Below are 14460 nucleotides of genomic sequence, written 5' to 3'. Positions count from 1 at the left end.
TTTCAATTAGAGCCCGTACAAAAGTAACCTTTTATAGTGGGCCAAAAGTATTCTCGGATCGATACCGAAGAATGAGTCTGAATATCCCTCAATAGTGGTCTTTCGAGGTTTGGAACCCCTCTCTATCTGATATGGTAATGAACGACGTCTTCTACAAGACTGGAAATTCCTCAGATATGGCCTGCTGATACTGAGGGATCCTTGCTTCCTCACTATCATTTTGTGGATTCAAAGAAGGATGAACAATGGAAATAAAAGCACTATGCTGAGTCAGACACAAACCATAGGGGTGTCACAAATAAGAACAAGGTACCTTAGGCAAGGACGAAAGGAAAAGGGGCTCAGGCGATGGATCAATAGTCGACTCCAAGTGGGTAGCAGTGGAGTTAAGAAGCCTATCAATGAATATAAATTAGTTCAGTGGGGATAAGAGTTTTATTTATTTCATCTTATCAAACGAGTACAAAAATCAGAGAATGATGCATTGGCCCGAGAAAGAATAAGCGATATGGCAGATAGACCCCCAATATTTCCTTGATCAAATGCCCCTTTATGAGTAGAGTCGATTCAGATTAGGAGAGGGAAAAAACCTGAGCTCTATGATTTCAAAAATGGGAAAGCATACTCCATGGACTCCTTCCAAGACTGATAGAGCGTAATTGACCCCTTTACTTTACCTACGTCATTTCCTACTCAATCATATTACTAGACTTTTAGTAAAGTACAGACGGGAAATGCAGAAATTAATGAACTTCATCAAGGAGTAGAGTTAGGGCACAACTGCTGGGGGAACCAGCATCGAAGACCTCTTACGAGAGTTGCTTTCCTTCTACTGATTGACTACATCTATTCCCCTTATTTCACTTTTCCCTATTTGTTTACTCTTTTTCTTATATAATACTACCCTCCGGTTGGTAAGGAGGGAAAACAGCTTCAAAAGGAAAGAAAAGGGAAGAGCTCTATGCTCACTTAACCATGGGTTTTTTTCAATTTTAAGGCTACAGGGTGAAGAAAGAAAAGATCAAATTAGAATATTGATGACATCATTATTATTGATTTGAAAGTGGCAAAGAGGGTAGCTTACTTCTAGGCAGAAGCATTGCGTCTCATACTTTCATGAGTGGAACCTCTTGTACCCTCTAATCTGATGTGTTCTTAGCGTGCGTGATCCATTTATAGAGCCTATTATGGTTGTCGAATGGGCCTCCTCTCCACCTAGGCAAAAGATAAGGCGTCAGGCGAGCACAATTTGATTTTTCCAGACAAGCCTCAATCTTTAATGAGCTCTCTAACCGGTTAGAAAATTTCTTTCACATTTCCCAAAAGTCATTCGATTGCTCATGACGAGATAGATAAAGATGGGGGTAGGGACTGAAGATGGTTGGTAAGATACTAGCGGTCTAACTCGGGTAAACAAATCAGCTAGTTATAGTAGACTTCTATCTGACAGGGTTTGATGGCATCCTTAGGTCGGATAGGAAGAGAGAGCTTTGATGAAATTTCTAGTGAACACAAGAAAGGTCGAAGTGGAATGCCAGATTGATTCCGAGATAAAGTTTGCGCTATAAGTTCATAAAAAGGTTCGACTGCCGCCCGCCCCTTTAATAAGTCGATATCCTTTTCTTGTAACTAATATAGCTAATGGAGTGACTTGCGCTAATGGACTTAAAGGATGTAGCTAATCGGCCTCTATTTCCTCATCAGGAAAAAGAGCCTGCTAGTTAGAACAGGTACTCTTTAAAGCAGCCCCTAAGGCCGATACATGTAAACTATTCCGAAGTTCCCCAGTCGTCGAGTCCTTCAGTTGAGTTTTTTCAAAGATCGAATAAATGTGGCTTCCTTTTTTAGAACCATTAGCCCTAGCTGAAGCACTTTCTTAGCCTTGCCAGGAGTAGGAGCTTTTACGAGATAATTTGATTAACGCTTTACCCGACCGAGGAGTGGGAGTTCTCACGAGCCTATCTCTCTTATCCATAGCTTGAAAGACTATAGATTTTTCTAAAGAACTAGATTGCCCATTGGCTGGGAAATTTTATAGCTATTAGACTAATCCAACTGATCTATGATGGTCGGGTGCTTGCTTCGGGTCCTTGAATCTGCAATCATTCCCTCCCGGAACTAAGACTAAAGCACTTCTCTTTTACCCACTATTTTTCTTCCAACAAGACCGGAAAGAAGAACATCGGATATGGGAAAAAAAGGGTCATTTCAAAGAGCTCATACGTTCACAACTTTTATCCAAAAAATTTTGGAAGGAACAAGGAGAGCAGCTATCTTTGGTCATTTTCATTTAGTTTTGGCTTATAGACCTAGTTAATTGTCCAACCACTCTTACTTCTTTGTCTTCACAGGCAGAGGATCAGGCTTGAAAAAACCTCCATAGATGGACGGATAAAGGTTCTGGATTACTCATTTCAGGCATTGTCATAAACTTCTAATTCTTAGACTGGGTGCCCTTGTCTACTCCAAAGAAGAAGGGTTATTGATTGATATCGAAGTCTCGAAACACTCTATCTCATGCTTTCATAGGAAAAGATAATCTATACCTTTCAAGGTTAAGATCTCAATGAAATGAACTATGTTCAACTATGTTCAACGAATCTCTATACCTTAGCCTCAACTCATTTGAAATGAATCTCTAGCTACTTGGTACCTCCTTGTAGGGTAGCCACATGGAGTGGTCCTATAGAGAGGTGCACCTTGGCTACCCTCACTTCTGTATTTTGTATACTATGGGGTACCCTTTAATGAGGAACTTGCCTTCTTGGTTGAATAAGGCAAGAATGATGGATAAAATTTTGGGGTTATCACCTGCTTACTCCACTATATAATTCAGTTATGATAACACAACTGTTCCTTGTGAGGGGTCAGGTGTATTTCAAATGTCATTTAGTACGCTACCTGTCATAGCTCTGACAAGGTGGCGATGCTTCTGGTAGGTGTTGAAACTGGAAGTCTTATGTTGTTCGTCAGCACTATGGCATGATCGGATTGTACCAGTGACAAGTGTTTCGGTGGTTAGTTTTATATTAGGATCCTCTCAGCTATCTAAGTGCCACTCATTGGAGTGTGGTACATGTTTAACAGCTGAGATCTTTCCTAGGTGATGGCTGGGACTACGTTTTATTTGGGGACACAGGTTTCCATCTGAATAGGAGGAGGCCTATATAAAGAAATTCTTAACAGTCTACTTTGCTGTCCTTGAATCTTATTTCTTGAGTTTAACTAGATTAGAATCCGCCTGGGCAACCTTTGACTCTGAAGGGAGGTTCAAGGTGTTGCACAAGTGATAATGCTCAAATTACACCTCTCTTACGAGAGAGTAAGCGGTCGTTGTCAAATATATAACCCAATTAGGTTGGGGTCGAATCCCACAGGGAATATGGTGTTAATTAAGTTGTGTGCAGATTAGTTGACTTTTAATCATTCATTTCCATAAAATAAATAGGGGGATTTGATTTAGTTTACAAATTAATGATTAAAGTTTAACAAGATGAAATATGTGTAGTAGTATTCAAATTCAGAGAAATAGCAAGATAGGGTTATGTCCACCTTGTAGTTTTCAATACTTTCTAACTATGGGCTTTATAAATTCATACATGCATTGTGCTTACAGAGAAACGTATTGTATTTAATAACATAATCCTAGTGTTTCTCAACCATCAAGGACTAATTCACTTTAGTTCTCTCGAATCAAAAGCGTTTACCGAAAACAATCCGAAATCTCCAAGTAGTTAATCCTGCTAAGGCATTAACATATGAAATAGGATTGGAAATCCTATTTTCTTGTCACTACTCTCTTTTCCGAACAACAACCTTTCTCTCGAACAAGTTGTGTTTTAAGGCACATCCTCTATGTTTGCAACCACGAGAATTCAAAATAAACTAAGAGAGTATGACGTAAACAAATCAATGCATAATGAATTCAAAACCCAAAGTTATAGATTGTATGCTACAAGGCTTCCATAACCCTAACTAATAAACTTATCTACTCATGAATTAAACGAAAATCATCATAAATATATTCATCATACCAAAAACTAGAAGACGATCTTGGTGTGCGAATAGTGAAAGAAGAGAGAAGAAATGTTTCTCTCTCTCCTCAAGCTAAGCCGCCACTCTCCCTCTTTAAAAACTAATACAGAATTATCAATAATGCATAAAAATTCAGCACTAAGCCTTTTAATAATCCTTTCTCTCATAATTACCTTCTAAGTCCCTGAACTAATGATAAATGACAAACTAGTCTTAGACATAGTTTCTAGGTGCCACATTTGGTCCAGAATGCTACTCTCTCTTGTGTCATATGCCATCTGCATTCCATAGTCCCATTATGTATTCATCTACCTCATTAATACCTGAAATCATACTAATAAAATCGGTTAGCTCAATTACATAGAAGTAGAGTAAAAACATAGGAAACTAGGCACTTTGTTCTCTAAACATAGCTAAAATATGGATAAGTTCTCAAGATTTAAAGATTGACTGAGGTTGCTTGCAATTAGTAGTTCTTTGGAAGTAGGGGAAGAGGTGGCTTATCCCGTAAAGAGGGAATCGAATAGGAATAGAGAATAGAAGCTGACAGAAAGCTCTTTGTTTTTGCTTATTCTTTCTTTATGGAGATAGGGCAAGAGCCCATACTTTGAAATTTATACGTAAGATGCCCAGTTGTTAATTCATAGATGGACAACCTCTAGAAAGTCTGTTCACTTACTTAGTGCTTGCATTAAGGATAAATTGTTTTGTTTATGAATTAAGAGGTTGAGTAAAGGAGGTTGTGGCTGGCTAGCTCGTGCAATCAATGACAAATCCATTTGCCTTAGTAAGAGTAAGCTAAGCAAACCCTTTTCTCCGGGCACTACGGTAGGACACGAACATGACGAGAATGGACTATTCCGTAATGTAATAGAATAAGTCCAATTCCCTCGGCTTTCTCTTTATTATGACTAGTAAGAAGAAGAAAGAGTAATTCAAGCGGAGCGGGTCAAGGCTGAACCATGTGTTCTCTCCTGGTTGGAGGCGGAGACTGGCAAACTACATCATTCAGTGGTGGGGTGTTCATCGAAATCTCCCAACGAGTATTTGGATAGAGTCTCGCTTGGATGCTAAGGCAATTTCATTTGTCTGGTCGCTTATGGAGGAAGAGTACGCGTACTAACGCGGTACAGCTCAGGTAGTTGATCAAATATCCTTTCGGGCAACCGCACATAAACAATTCCAATAATAAACTTGGATGTATGGCTAATAAGGCATTGGTTTGCTACATCGACATACAAGAATATTGTCTCATCTATGGGTTCGAATCCCATTTCCTCCGGCACGAAAGTGGAACGAGCGGGCAAAATAACGAAAGAATCTATGTTAGTATGACTGTATATGTTATAGCATCTACTATACCAGGATATCAATAGGCAGCTCGTCAAAGCTTAACCAGGATTTTTCCTTTTTTTTTGCTTCAACATCTCATGACGGAAGTGCTAGAGACATAAAATGCATTCTTTAGTGAAGCAATGAGAAAGATTGACCAATCTCATCATATGCTATGTCATATGAATATTCCCTCTAACTTGAACTTCCTGACTTCCCAGGGTTCCCACTGCCTAACTAGACTTCTCATTCATCAAAAGTCAGGGCTAAGAGTTATCATGAGTTAACTCTAGCTTATCTACTAAAGGCTGTAACTTTGAAATCAACTCTAAAGGAAGTGACTTCAGGGTTGGAACATCAGAGCAGAGGCGGGCATAGAATCTATAAGTGTTTGGATTGAATTCCTTGGGACTTGAAATCGAATCTTAGTCTGCAGGAATTAAGACTGGTTTGTAGCTTTCCTACCTTATCTTACCTTATCTAAAGTTGGACGGGATTCCTAAGTCGAATGACTGATCTCGGGAGTCTTTACGGCTCTCAACCTCAATACTAGCTGGGGTTCAAACTGCCTTGACTCCGGTCTTGAAAAAAATTTCTTGAGCAAGATACTGGCTTTAGAAGTTGGGATTAGGAATGGGCTTCTCTTTCGTAACTATGTTCCCCCAGATCAAGAGATGGGAGATTATCTACTTGCTTCTTGAAGACTGACAATTAGGCCTAAGGTCGTGTTAACTAAATATCATGACTGCTGGCTTTCCTAACTAAATAGAGAAAGCTAGAATTCTGACCTGCTTCCGACTTTGAAAAGGTCTAGTCTAATCTTCCTGACTGGTACCTTTATAGGGTTTTACTTTAGCAAGGAATTGAAGTTCGCTATAAAACTGGGGTACACTGTGCTCCTAATGAAAGGATACCTCTTTGAGAAGGGCTCACCCCAGAAGTTTTTCCTAGAAGTGAAAGGGGAAGGGGCATTGGTACTTATGCAGGGTCGGGTTAAATGAGTTCTGCGGGTAAGCAATTCGGTGTAAGCACCAGATGATGCCATTGATGTAAAAAAGACATCTAAAATAGATCGAGCTAAATTTTGAATCATAAGTAGGAGGGATAGCGTTTCTTTTTCTCTTTATAGGTCTACTTGTTTCACTACTTATGCCTTATAGCGTAGCGATAAAAATAAGCTTCTACTGGGATCGAAACATGGAGACCAAAAAGTTTTGACTTACCGCCACACCTTTCTTTTCCTTTATTACTATTACATTCTGCCTTTACATCGTAAAAGTAAGGGTTAAGCTATAGAACTAGATACATAAGAGAAAGAGAGGAGAGCAAAACTTTACTTTTCCACTGAGGCATAAGCAATAGCAAACAATCTCTAACGTTGTAGTTTAAGTGGTCCGCTGTCTAACATCTTTCATATCTTGTTCGTGTTCGTTGCCAAGGTAGATCTTTTTCTTTGCCTTGAAAGATATTGTGTATAAAGAGAAAGATAGCCAGTCCTCTTGGGCGGCTGAGAGTGTTATGTTAAAAGGACCAAGGAGGATCCTATCCGTCAAGAGAAGGAGGAGGAGGAGGATCTAGCCTTAGGGGCAGAATCGAAGCGAAGAAATCCATTCATGCCACGACGATCAATATGGAAGGGCAGTTTTGTTGATGCATTCCTCTTGAGAATGAAGAAGAAGAGAGATCTTCTTTTTAACAGGAAAATTTGGTCACTACGATCTTCTATGAGACAAAGGAGAGCACTTAGACAATTCACTTTGAGTACAGGGAAGTCTGCTGGTAGGAATTCCTTAGGGCGTATTATGGTTTTTCACCGAGAGGGTGGATCGAAGCGATTGCAGTGAAGAATTAATCCGAATAAAAGACTGAGTCTATAGGCATTGTAGAAAGGATAAAACGTGCGCCTAATCACTCTTCTCGGATTTCTCCAGTATGATGGTTCCCTCGGAGGGTCCTCCAATGCAACACGATAGAAGAGTTCGCTCTGCTGCGTAAGATCCTTGAATTAAAATCAACCACGACTACTATCTTTGGGAGAAAATACTTTAAGGTATTCGCTCTTCTCCTTGTACTCCTTTTTCATCGGTACTCGGGGGGAGATTCTCAAAGGATTTTTTGCCACGTACGACAGGAGGAGGGAGCCCTCCTTTAACCCTATTTACCCTCCCCAAAGATATGCGTTCCCAGCCATTCCCCAGATGAAGGTTCAACCAGTTCTGCATGCCATCCTAGTTCCGAAATTAGAGCACCCTCTTCTTTCCGATATGAAAAAGAGAGAAGAGATTTAGAACCAGATAGCATTCTTCTTTCAAGAGAGGAACAAGGCCAGGAACCTCCGAATCTATCTTGCCATACTCGAGAAGCAGTTTCTGGTCGAAAAGAGGGTCAGGCTGCATTAGTGCAGAATGGGTTTTCCCCCTAGATGCTTTCGCGTCGAAAGTAGAAAATCCGCAGCATCTTATTCAGTCACCCTGCTCGGGCAGGAATGGCTATCGCTGAAAATGCCTTAAATAGGTATTTGGCCCAGATGGAACGGAAGGGCACGCGACAGGGTGATTTGCGCAAGCTGGTTTTGGGTCTGAATGGGTTCGGCTGGCATAGAAGTCTCTCGAGCGGAGGAAAGAGATGCATTTCTGGTACTGGTGGTATTGGACAAGATCTAAGGGAATGATCTCTTTCTTATTTTTGTATTTCTTTCCCATGACGACTAAGAATAGGCAAATCCAAAATTTCATTTCAAATTTCAGACCTCAACATCTAACTGCTCATCGTGTTTCACGATTAGTATTGGAAATGAATGGAGATGTGGTGGAACACACGGAACCACATATTGGATTACTCCAATACGGCACGAATCCACTGATGTCGAGTTGGCTCCTATGCCGCTAGCTATGCCCTACTTGGTCCCCCTCCTCCAGCATAGTAGAGGTTCCGTAGCACGTCATGAGCACGGGTAAAGGGGCAGTTGAGCAACTCAAGCAAACCGCCTAAACCTATTCTAACATAGGGACAGAAGGGAAAAGGTTGTAAAGGTGGCCTCATTATCCATACCTCCGATCGGATGAATGGAGGACCGATCGACCCGAGTTTTCACGAGCGTTGGCAGGTTCTGGAGTGACTGTCAAGGACGCTAGCGCATACCTTAGGGTGATCATCACCACCTGCACCTCACATCTTGGCACAGTAGAATGTGTAACCCGCCTGCTGTTCCATTCAACTACATTTGCTCCTTTAATCCATAGAAACAAAGAACGCAGTAGCAAGGGACAAACCACCCATATAGCTAGCGGGGAGGATGGCACTACTGGCAAAGACCGTCTGGCAAAAATGCCGCAGGCACGAAGCGTGGTAGGCCTGCACCGAGGGAGCAAACCATAGGGAGAAAAGGAAGCCCAGACGATGAAAAAGCTAGGGGAGGCCGGGTCATTAGACAAAAATGAAAGGCTTTTACCTATTAAAGAAGGCCCTATGGAGTAAAGAGAAATGGATAAATTCTTGGAAAAAAAGGGAGCAAGCCTATATAAAATCGAAAATGAAATAAAGAAAATTCCATGAATATATAGAGTCAACGGTACGACAGACAGTGCTGCCTACACGCAAATTAGGTTCCGAGGTTGAGCAGTCTCAATTTCACTACAAGATTTGCGAATGAATGCTGGGTTGGGCCACCTTAAATAGCATGAGCCGCATGTGGGGATACCCATAAGTACGGTTTTTAGGGGGATCTGGTCGAAAAACCAGCCGGTGCCCACCCGACTAGAAGGATTGAGAAATTCATTGAGTATAAAACTTATCTTCAAGCTTTACCTTAGTCTGATTGTTCAGAGGGTGATCGCAGGGTCTCTGAATGAAGTCCTCCATTTCTTTCAGAGGTGTTGACTCCCAGTGAGGCAGAGATGACTAAGTGATATATGGAATATGGCGACGACAATAGCATTTCATAGAAGGATATTAACAGGTGGAGCCAACGACCCACTAAGACTAACCTATCTACAACTACATCCCCAAGCGACAGTCAAACGGGGGCGTGAATGTGAGATGCCAATGGAATGATCGGCCGGACAAAGGCTAGGATTGCTTCCTTCTCACCACGTCCTTCCTTATTTGTCGGAGATAGAAAGCGGGTGCACCAGAAAAGAATGGGAACTAGATTGATCTATTCTATGGTAAAGCATCCAAAGCATAATTGCATACTCACACGATCTTTGCCGAGAGATAGGAGCATTCGGTGGAACCGGTGAACTACACTTGCTTTTGGATAGATGTGTGGGACAGAGGGCTCATGGTACCTGCTTCCCACCCTTCCTCCTCTACTTTGAGAACCGTATGAATGGAGAGTGGGCAAAAGAGAAGAAGGTCCTCATACAGAGTCGCACACTTACTTGAGCAGTACAGGAGACTGGGGAATGGGTCGAATAAACTCCCCTGGGGTCGGAAAAATAACAGAAAAAGCTTTACTTAGATAGGGATTTGATTGGTCTTTTTTTTCTTAGTGATTGGAAAGGAGGGCGCCTGGGTATGCTATAGAAAGGGAAGGTGGAAGCATCGAATGGCGAAGAGAGGCGGCTTAGAAGGGAAGGAATGGGAAATCATCAAGGATGACTTCTTTGTTGGCAGAATGAAGGTCGCGTTAGCGAGAGTGATTCTCTGAGCCGGTCTAGATTTCCAACGCCTTGAGAAATTGGTCGAGATAGATGACAGCACTTTTCCCCTCTTCCTTACCTATAGAGCAATCTTATCTTATGGCCTTCACCCCCTGCCCAAAAATAGAGAACCAAGCCCTTTTCTGATTTATTCATTTCTACAAGCAGGGAGGATCCAAAGCATTTCCCCCTCCTATTCGGGGCCGGATGGCCGCGCCCCACAAACACCCAACCTTTTTTTTGCTCTTTCTTCAGTTTACCTCCATGAATGCACCACTTAAGAGCCCTACTTATATTCCAAAGTCACTACTTCAATTCAAGCGCAAGCCCCCCCTTATATTGCATAACTTAAAAAAGCTAACAAAGTACCAAAGTAGTTGCGGGAATGATACGCTTTGGTTACCGGCGAAGGCTTCCAAAGGCGACCAGCTTTCCATACTAGTTGTTACCTTAGGCTACCATTTTTCCAATATTATTGAATAGCATGGGCTGGGGCTAAGATAACTTAAGTAGGAGAGCCATGTTATGGGTGACCTTATTGCACAGTTCAGAGAGCACTTGTGTATGTGATGCAAGTGAACGTCTATGAAAAAGCTATTGTAAAGTTTCATTCTTCGTTCCGTCATCGACCTTATCTATATTTCTATGATGGCCCAAGAACACGCTCATTCTTTAGCTGTAGAGAGACTTTTGAATTGCAAGGTACCATTATGAGCTCAATATATATGAGTGTTATTCCGTGAAATAACTCAAATTTTAAATCATTCACTTACTTTAACTACTCATGCTATGGATGTAGGAGCATCAAATCCATTCCTGTGGGCTTTTAAGGAGTGGGAGAAATTATTGGAATTTTATGAAAGAGTCTCGGGAGCTAGGATGCATGCCAGTTTCATACGACCAGGTGGTGTGGCACAAGATTTGCCTCTTGGATTATGTATAGATATTGATTCATTCATACAACAATTTTCTCATATCGACGAATTAGAAGAGATGTCAACCGGCAACTGTATCTGTAAACAACAATTAATGGATATTGGTACTATCACTGCACAGTAAGCAAAGGATTGGGAATTCAGTGGTGTAATGTTAAGAGGTTCTGGGGTATGCTGGGATTTGCAAAAAGCAGTACCTTATGATGTTCATGACCAATTGGATCCTGACATACCAGTAGGTACTAGAGGAGATCGCTATGATAGTTACTATATTCATATCAAAGAGATGCGACAAAGTGTTCGGATCATTGTGCAATGTCTTAATCAAATGCCTAGTGGCATGATCAAAGCCGATGATCGTAAGCTATGTCCTCTATTACGATCTTAAATGAAACTATCCATGCAACGTGTGCCATGTGAAATGTATATCATCACCGTTCTTAACCGAGACTCAAGTTAAGCTCCATCTCAGAACCTTATGGGATTAGGAGTAAAGCATCCCGAGGTTGGCGCAGCTCGTTGAGTGTGGAGAAGCATTGGGAACCCTAATTTTTTTTCTTTAGAGCCATTTCTTTTTTCGTCCCCCCGCCCTGGCATAGCGCTTCACTTCTGGTTCTTCAAAAGAATCAACTTACGTCTCCCTTCTTCATTGATTTGGGGGAAAAAAACCGTCTAATAGTTGGGAAGCTAGACATCAACTAAGTGGTCTGATGAGGATAACTAAGCTGACATACTGGATTTGGCTACTGGCACAATAGGGTGGTGCCTTACCGCACCACAGGCGGACGCGTGGTAGCATTCGTGGTGGTGCTTCAGGATTCCAATGTACTGCGTCTAAGATTCGAACGAGCTTGCCAATGGACCACTGTCGTCCCATTCTTGAGTGAGCTGGAGCGCAGCCATCTTATCCACTGAACTAGCTAGAAGCTATTTCTTTGGGTCAAAGCACTAAAAGAAAAGGGCCGGGAAATACGGCGTCATAAGAACCACGAGACCCCCTACTAGTAAAGAAAAAATGGAAGTATGCTCCTACGCACCAGCTGAAAAGGCCCTTTCCCTTTTTAATAATAACAAATAAGGTAAGCTTTATAGCTCCAACCTATTCAAGGGGCTTTGATGCCCTTTTTATAGGTTGGGTTGCTAGATACGGGATCCTCGTAGTAGGTTGGACCAAGATCCAGCAGAGAGAAGGCAGTCTTTAGAAATAAGTGGTTGGGAAAGCAAGAGAACGCTTCACGTTTTCTTATCTTTTTCCCATCCTAGGAGTAGCACAAAAAGAGGGATTAATATTATTGACCCAATGATAAAGCACTAACACCTTCCTCATTGGGGTTTCATGCACTAGGAAAAGGCTGATGTGATGAGAAACTGAGCACTAGTTACAAAGCTCCAATAAGGTATTGAAAGGGCTATCACAGTCAGGTGAGAATTTCTTACCCGAATTTGGAAACTATCTGTATTCCTATTTAGGGAGTTGAGGTGAAAAATGGCTTCATGAACCGTTCACCAGGCACTGGCTACATTTACTTGCTTTTCATAGAGGCAGGTGAGGAAGTGGGAGCAAAAAAACTAATAATCTCTTTCTTGTCCTTCTACTTAAGGTTAAGGGGCAAAGAGAAGCGCTTTTGCTACTGAGAAAGTGAACGGTCAGCGCAAAGGTTCAAGACTTAGCCGAGCATTAGCAAAGCTAGATTCTCATAGCGAGGCACTTCGAGTTAGCGAAGCACTGTAGTAGCACTGAAGCCCTATGTGCTATAATGCTGAGCCAAGGACTCTCCGCCTTCTCTATAAAAGCATTCAACTGAGTTCTGAACAAATTAGCTCCTTGGTAAAGGCTTAATCTATAGATAGAAAGCCCTATGATGGGAAACTACCATGTTAGTTTTGGAGAGAGATGGGACCGATTATATAATAAGGGAAGTAGATGCAAGCTTTTTCTTTCAATAGCCGGCCAAATGACTACAGTATCATCGGTCTTCTCTACCTCAATTCACCATTTTGAACCTTATACAGAAGGTTTTTCTGTACCATCTCCTTCTACCTATATCACAGTTGAAGCTCCTAAAGGAGAATTTGGTGTCTTTTTGGTCAGTAATGGAAGCAATCGTGCCAACCATCATAAAATAAGAGCACCTGGCTTTGCCCATTCATAAGGACTCGATTCTATGTCCAAACATCACATGCCAACAAATGTGGTCACCATCATAGGTACTCAAGATATTGTGTCTGGAGAGGTGGATAGATAGGACTACTAGTTGGTCGATCAGGACCCTATCTTTATTGTGAGCCAAAAACCCAATTTATACGTACTATTTCTTTATTTTTAGAGATTCTATCCAATTATCAACCCTGATACGAAAAGGATTAAAGAAAGAAGAGTTGAAGACGGCTTAACAATAAGAGATAACCCCCTCATCTCGTGGCTAGGAACATCTATGTAGATGGGATTGGATTCATAGTGCCAGTTAGGGGTAGGTATAAACCTTCATTAATTTTCTTCGATCTTCCTAGGAATATCTATCATCTTGGTCTCGACCTTGTTGAGCTCTCCCTGATTGAAAGTTCTTATTTTGATACCTCTTCGATCGTCTCCGACTCCCTAAGAAAGAAGATTGGTGACCTAGATGGTCAGGGTCTTTCCTTACCTTAGTTGAGCCTTATGTCCCTTCAACATTCCTGTTCATCTTGCCTTGTCTTGGGAATAGCAGTGGACTTATTATCCTATATATAATATCTACTCTAAATATTAAGAGGATAGAGGGTCTCCCTTCCATAGATTTATCGAGCCCTTATCAGAGGTGTGCCTACCGACACCTGTCAAAGTCTTCGGCTAGTACGATGTCTCCTTCCATTTTCTCTAGCTATGAAAAAAAAGAATGGGCGCAACACTTTATTCTATTCTGCCTCTCTTTGTTTACTTTTGGTCTTCCCCAACTCCTGCATGGAGGGAGTCAGATCTTGGAGTAAGCTCCTTTCCATGGGCAATCTACTCAAGAGTTTAGGCCCCTAAATCGGTCTATGTCTGAGCTGCTGCCGTACTCAAAGGCGAGGGGCTCCAAAAGTGGATGCAATCGGCCTCAGTGGAAAGGTGAGGCAACTTGGGATTCTAGGCAAAGTGCTTTTTTTGTATATAGGCCTTCATATAGGATAGGATTTTTATTCCTCCCGCCAAAGCTAGAAAAGAAAGGATCTCTCTTTTTTTTCCATCATTCTTTTTATTTTAAAGGCATATAGTGTGTTCTCGCTTTCAGGGGGATCCTTGGAAAAATCTAGTACAAGGAGGAAGCGAGGGTGGGACAAGTGAATCCGATGTGAGGGAAGGATTGTTCCGTTAGTCGAAACTAGGGCTTATGCAATTGAATCAAAAATGTGCATGTAAGATAAGAATGGAAGGAAACAGTCAAAGCAAGATTGATCTATTCCAAAACTACTAGGCAGGGACCTATTCCAAATCCATTTTTAGTAGACAGAAAGGAAAACGGACTAAACAAATTCTTTTAAATATGAGAGCAAGC

The 14460-nt window shown here is 41.6% G+C and overlaps 2 pseudogenes; one reads left to right on the top strand and one right to left on the bottom strand.

The window, feature by feature from the left end:
* Window positions 1-9175: 9175 nt before the first annotated feature.
* On the bottom strand, window positions 9176-10808 carry LOC124899343 (annotated as a pseudogene).
* LOC124899613 lies at window positions 10800-13191 on the top strand (annotated as a pseudogene).
* The last annotated feature ends 1269 nt before the right edge of the window (window positions 13192-14460 follow it).

This window comes from Capsicum annuum, chromosome 6 (assembly GCF_002878395.1).
Source record: "Capsicum annuum cultivar UCD-10X-F1 chromosome 6, UCD10Xv1.1, whole genome shotgun sequence".
Classification (NCBI taxonomy): Eukaryota; Viridiplantae; Streptophyta; class Magnoliopsida; order Solanales; family Solanaceae; genus Capsicum; species Capsicum annuum.
Note: the sequence above shows the minus strand (reverse complement) of the source record. Positions and strands in the feature narration are given on the sequence as shown.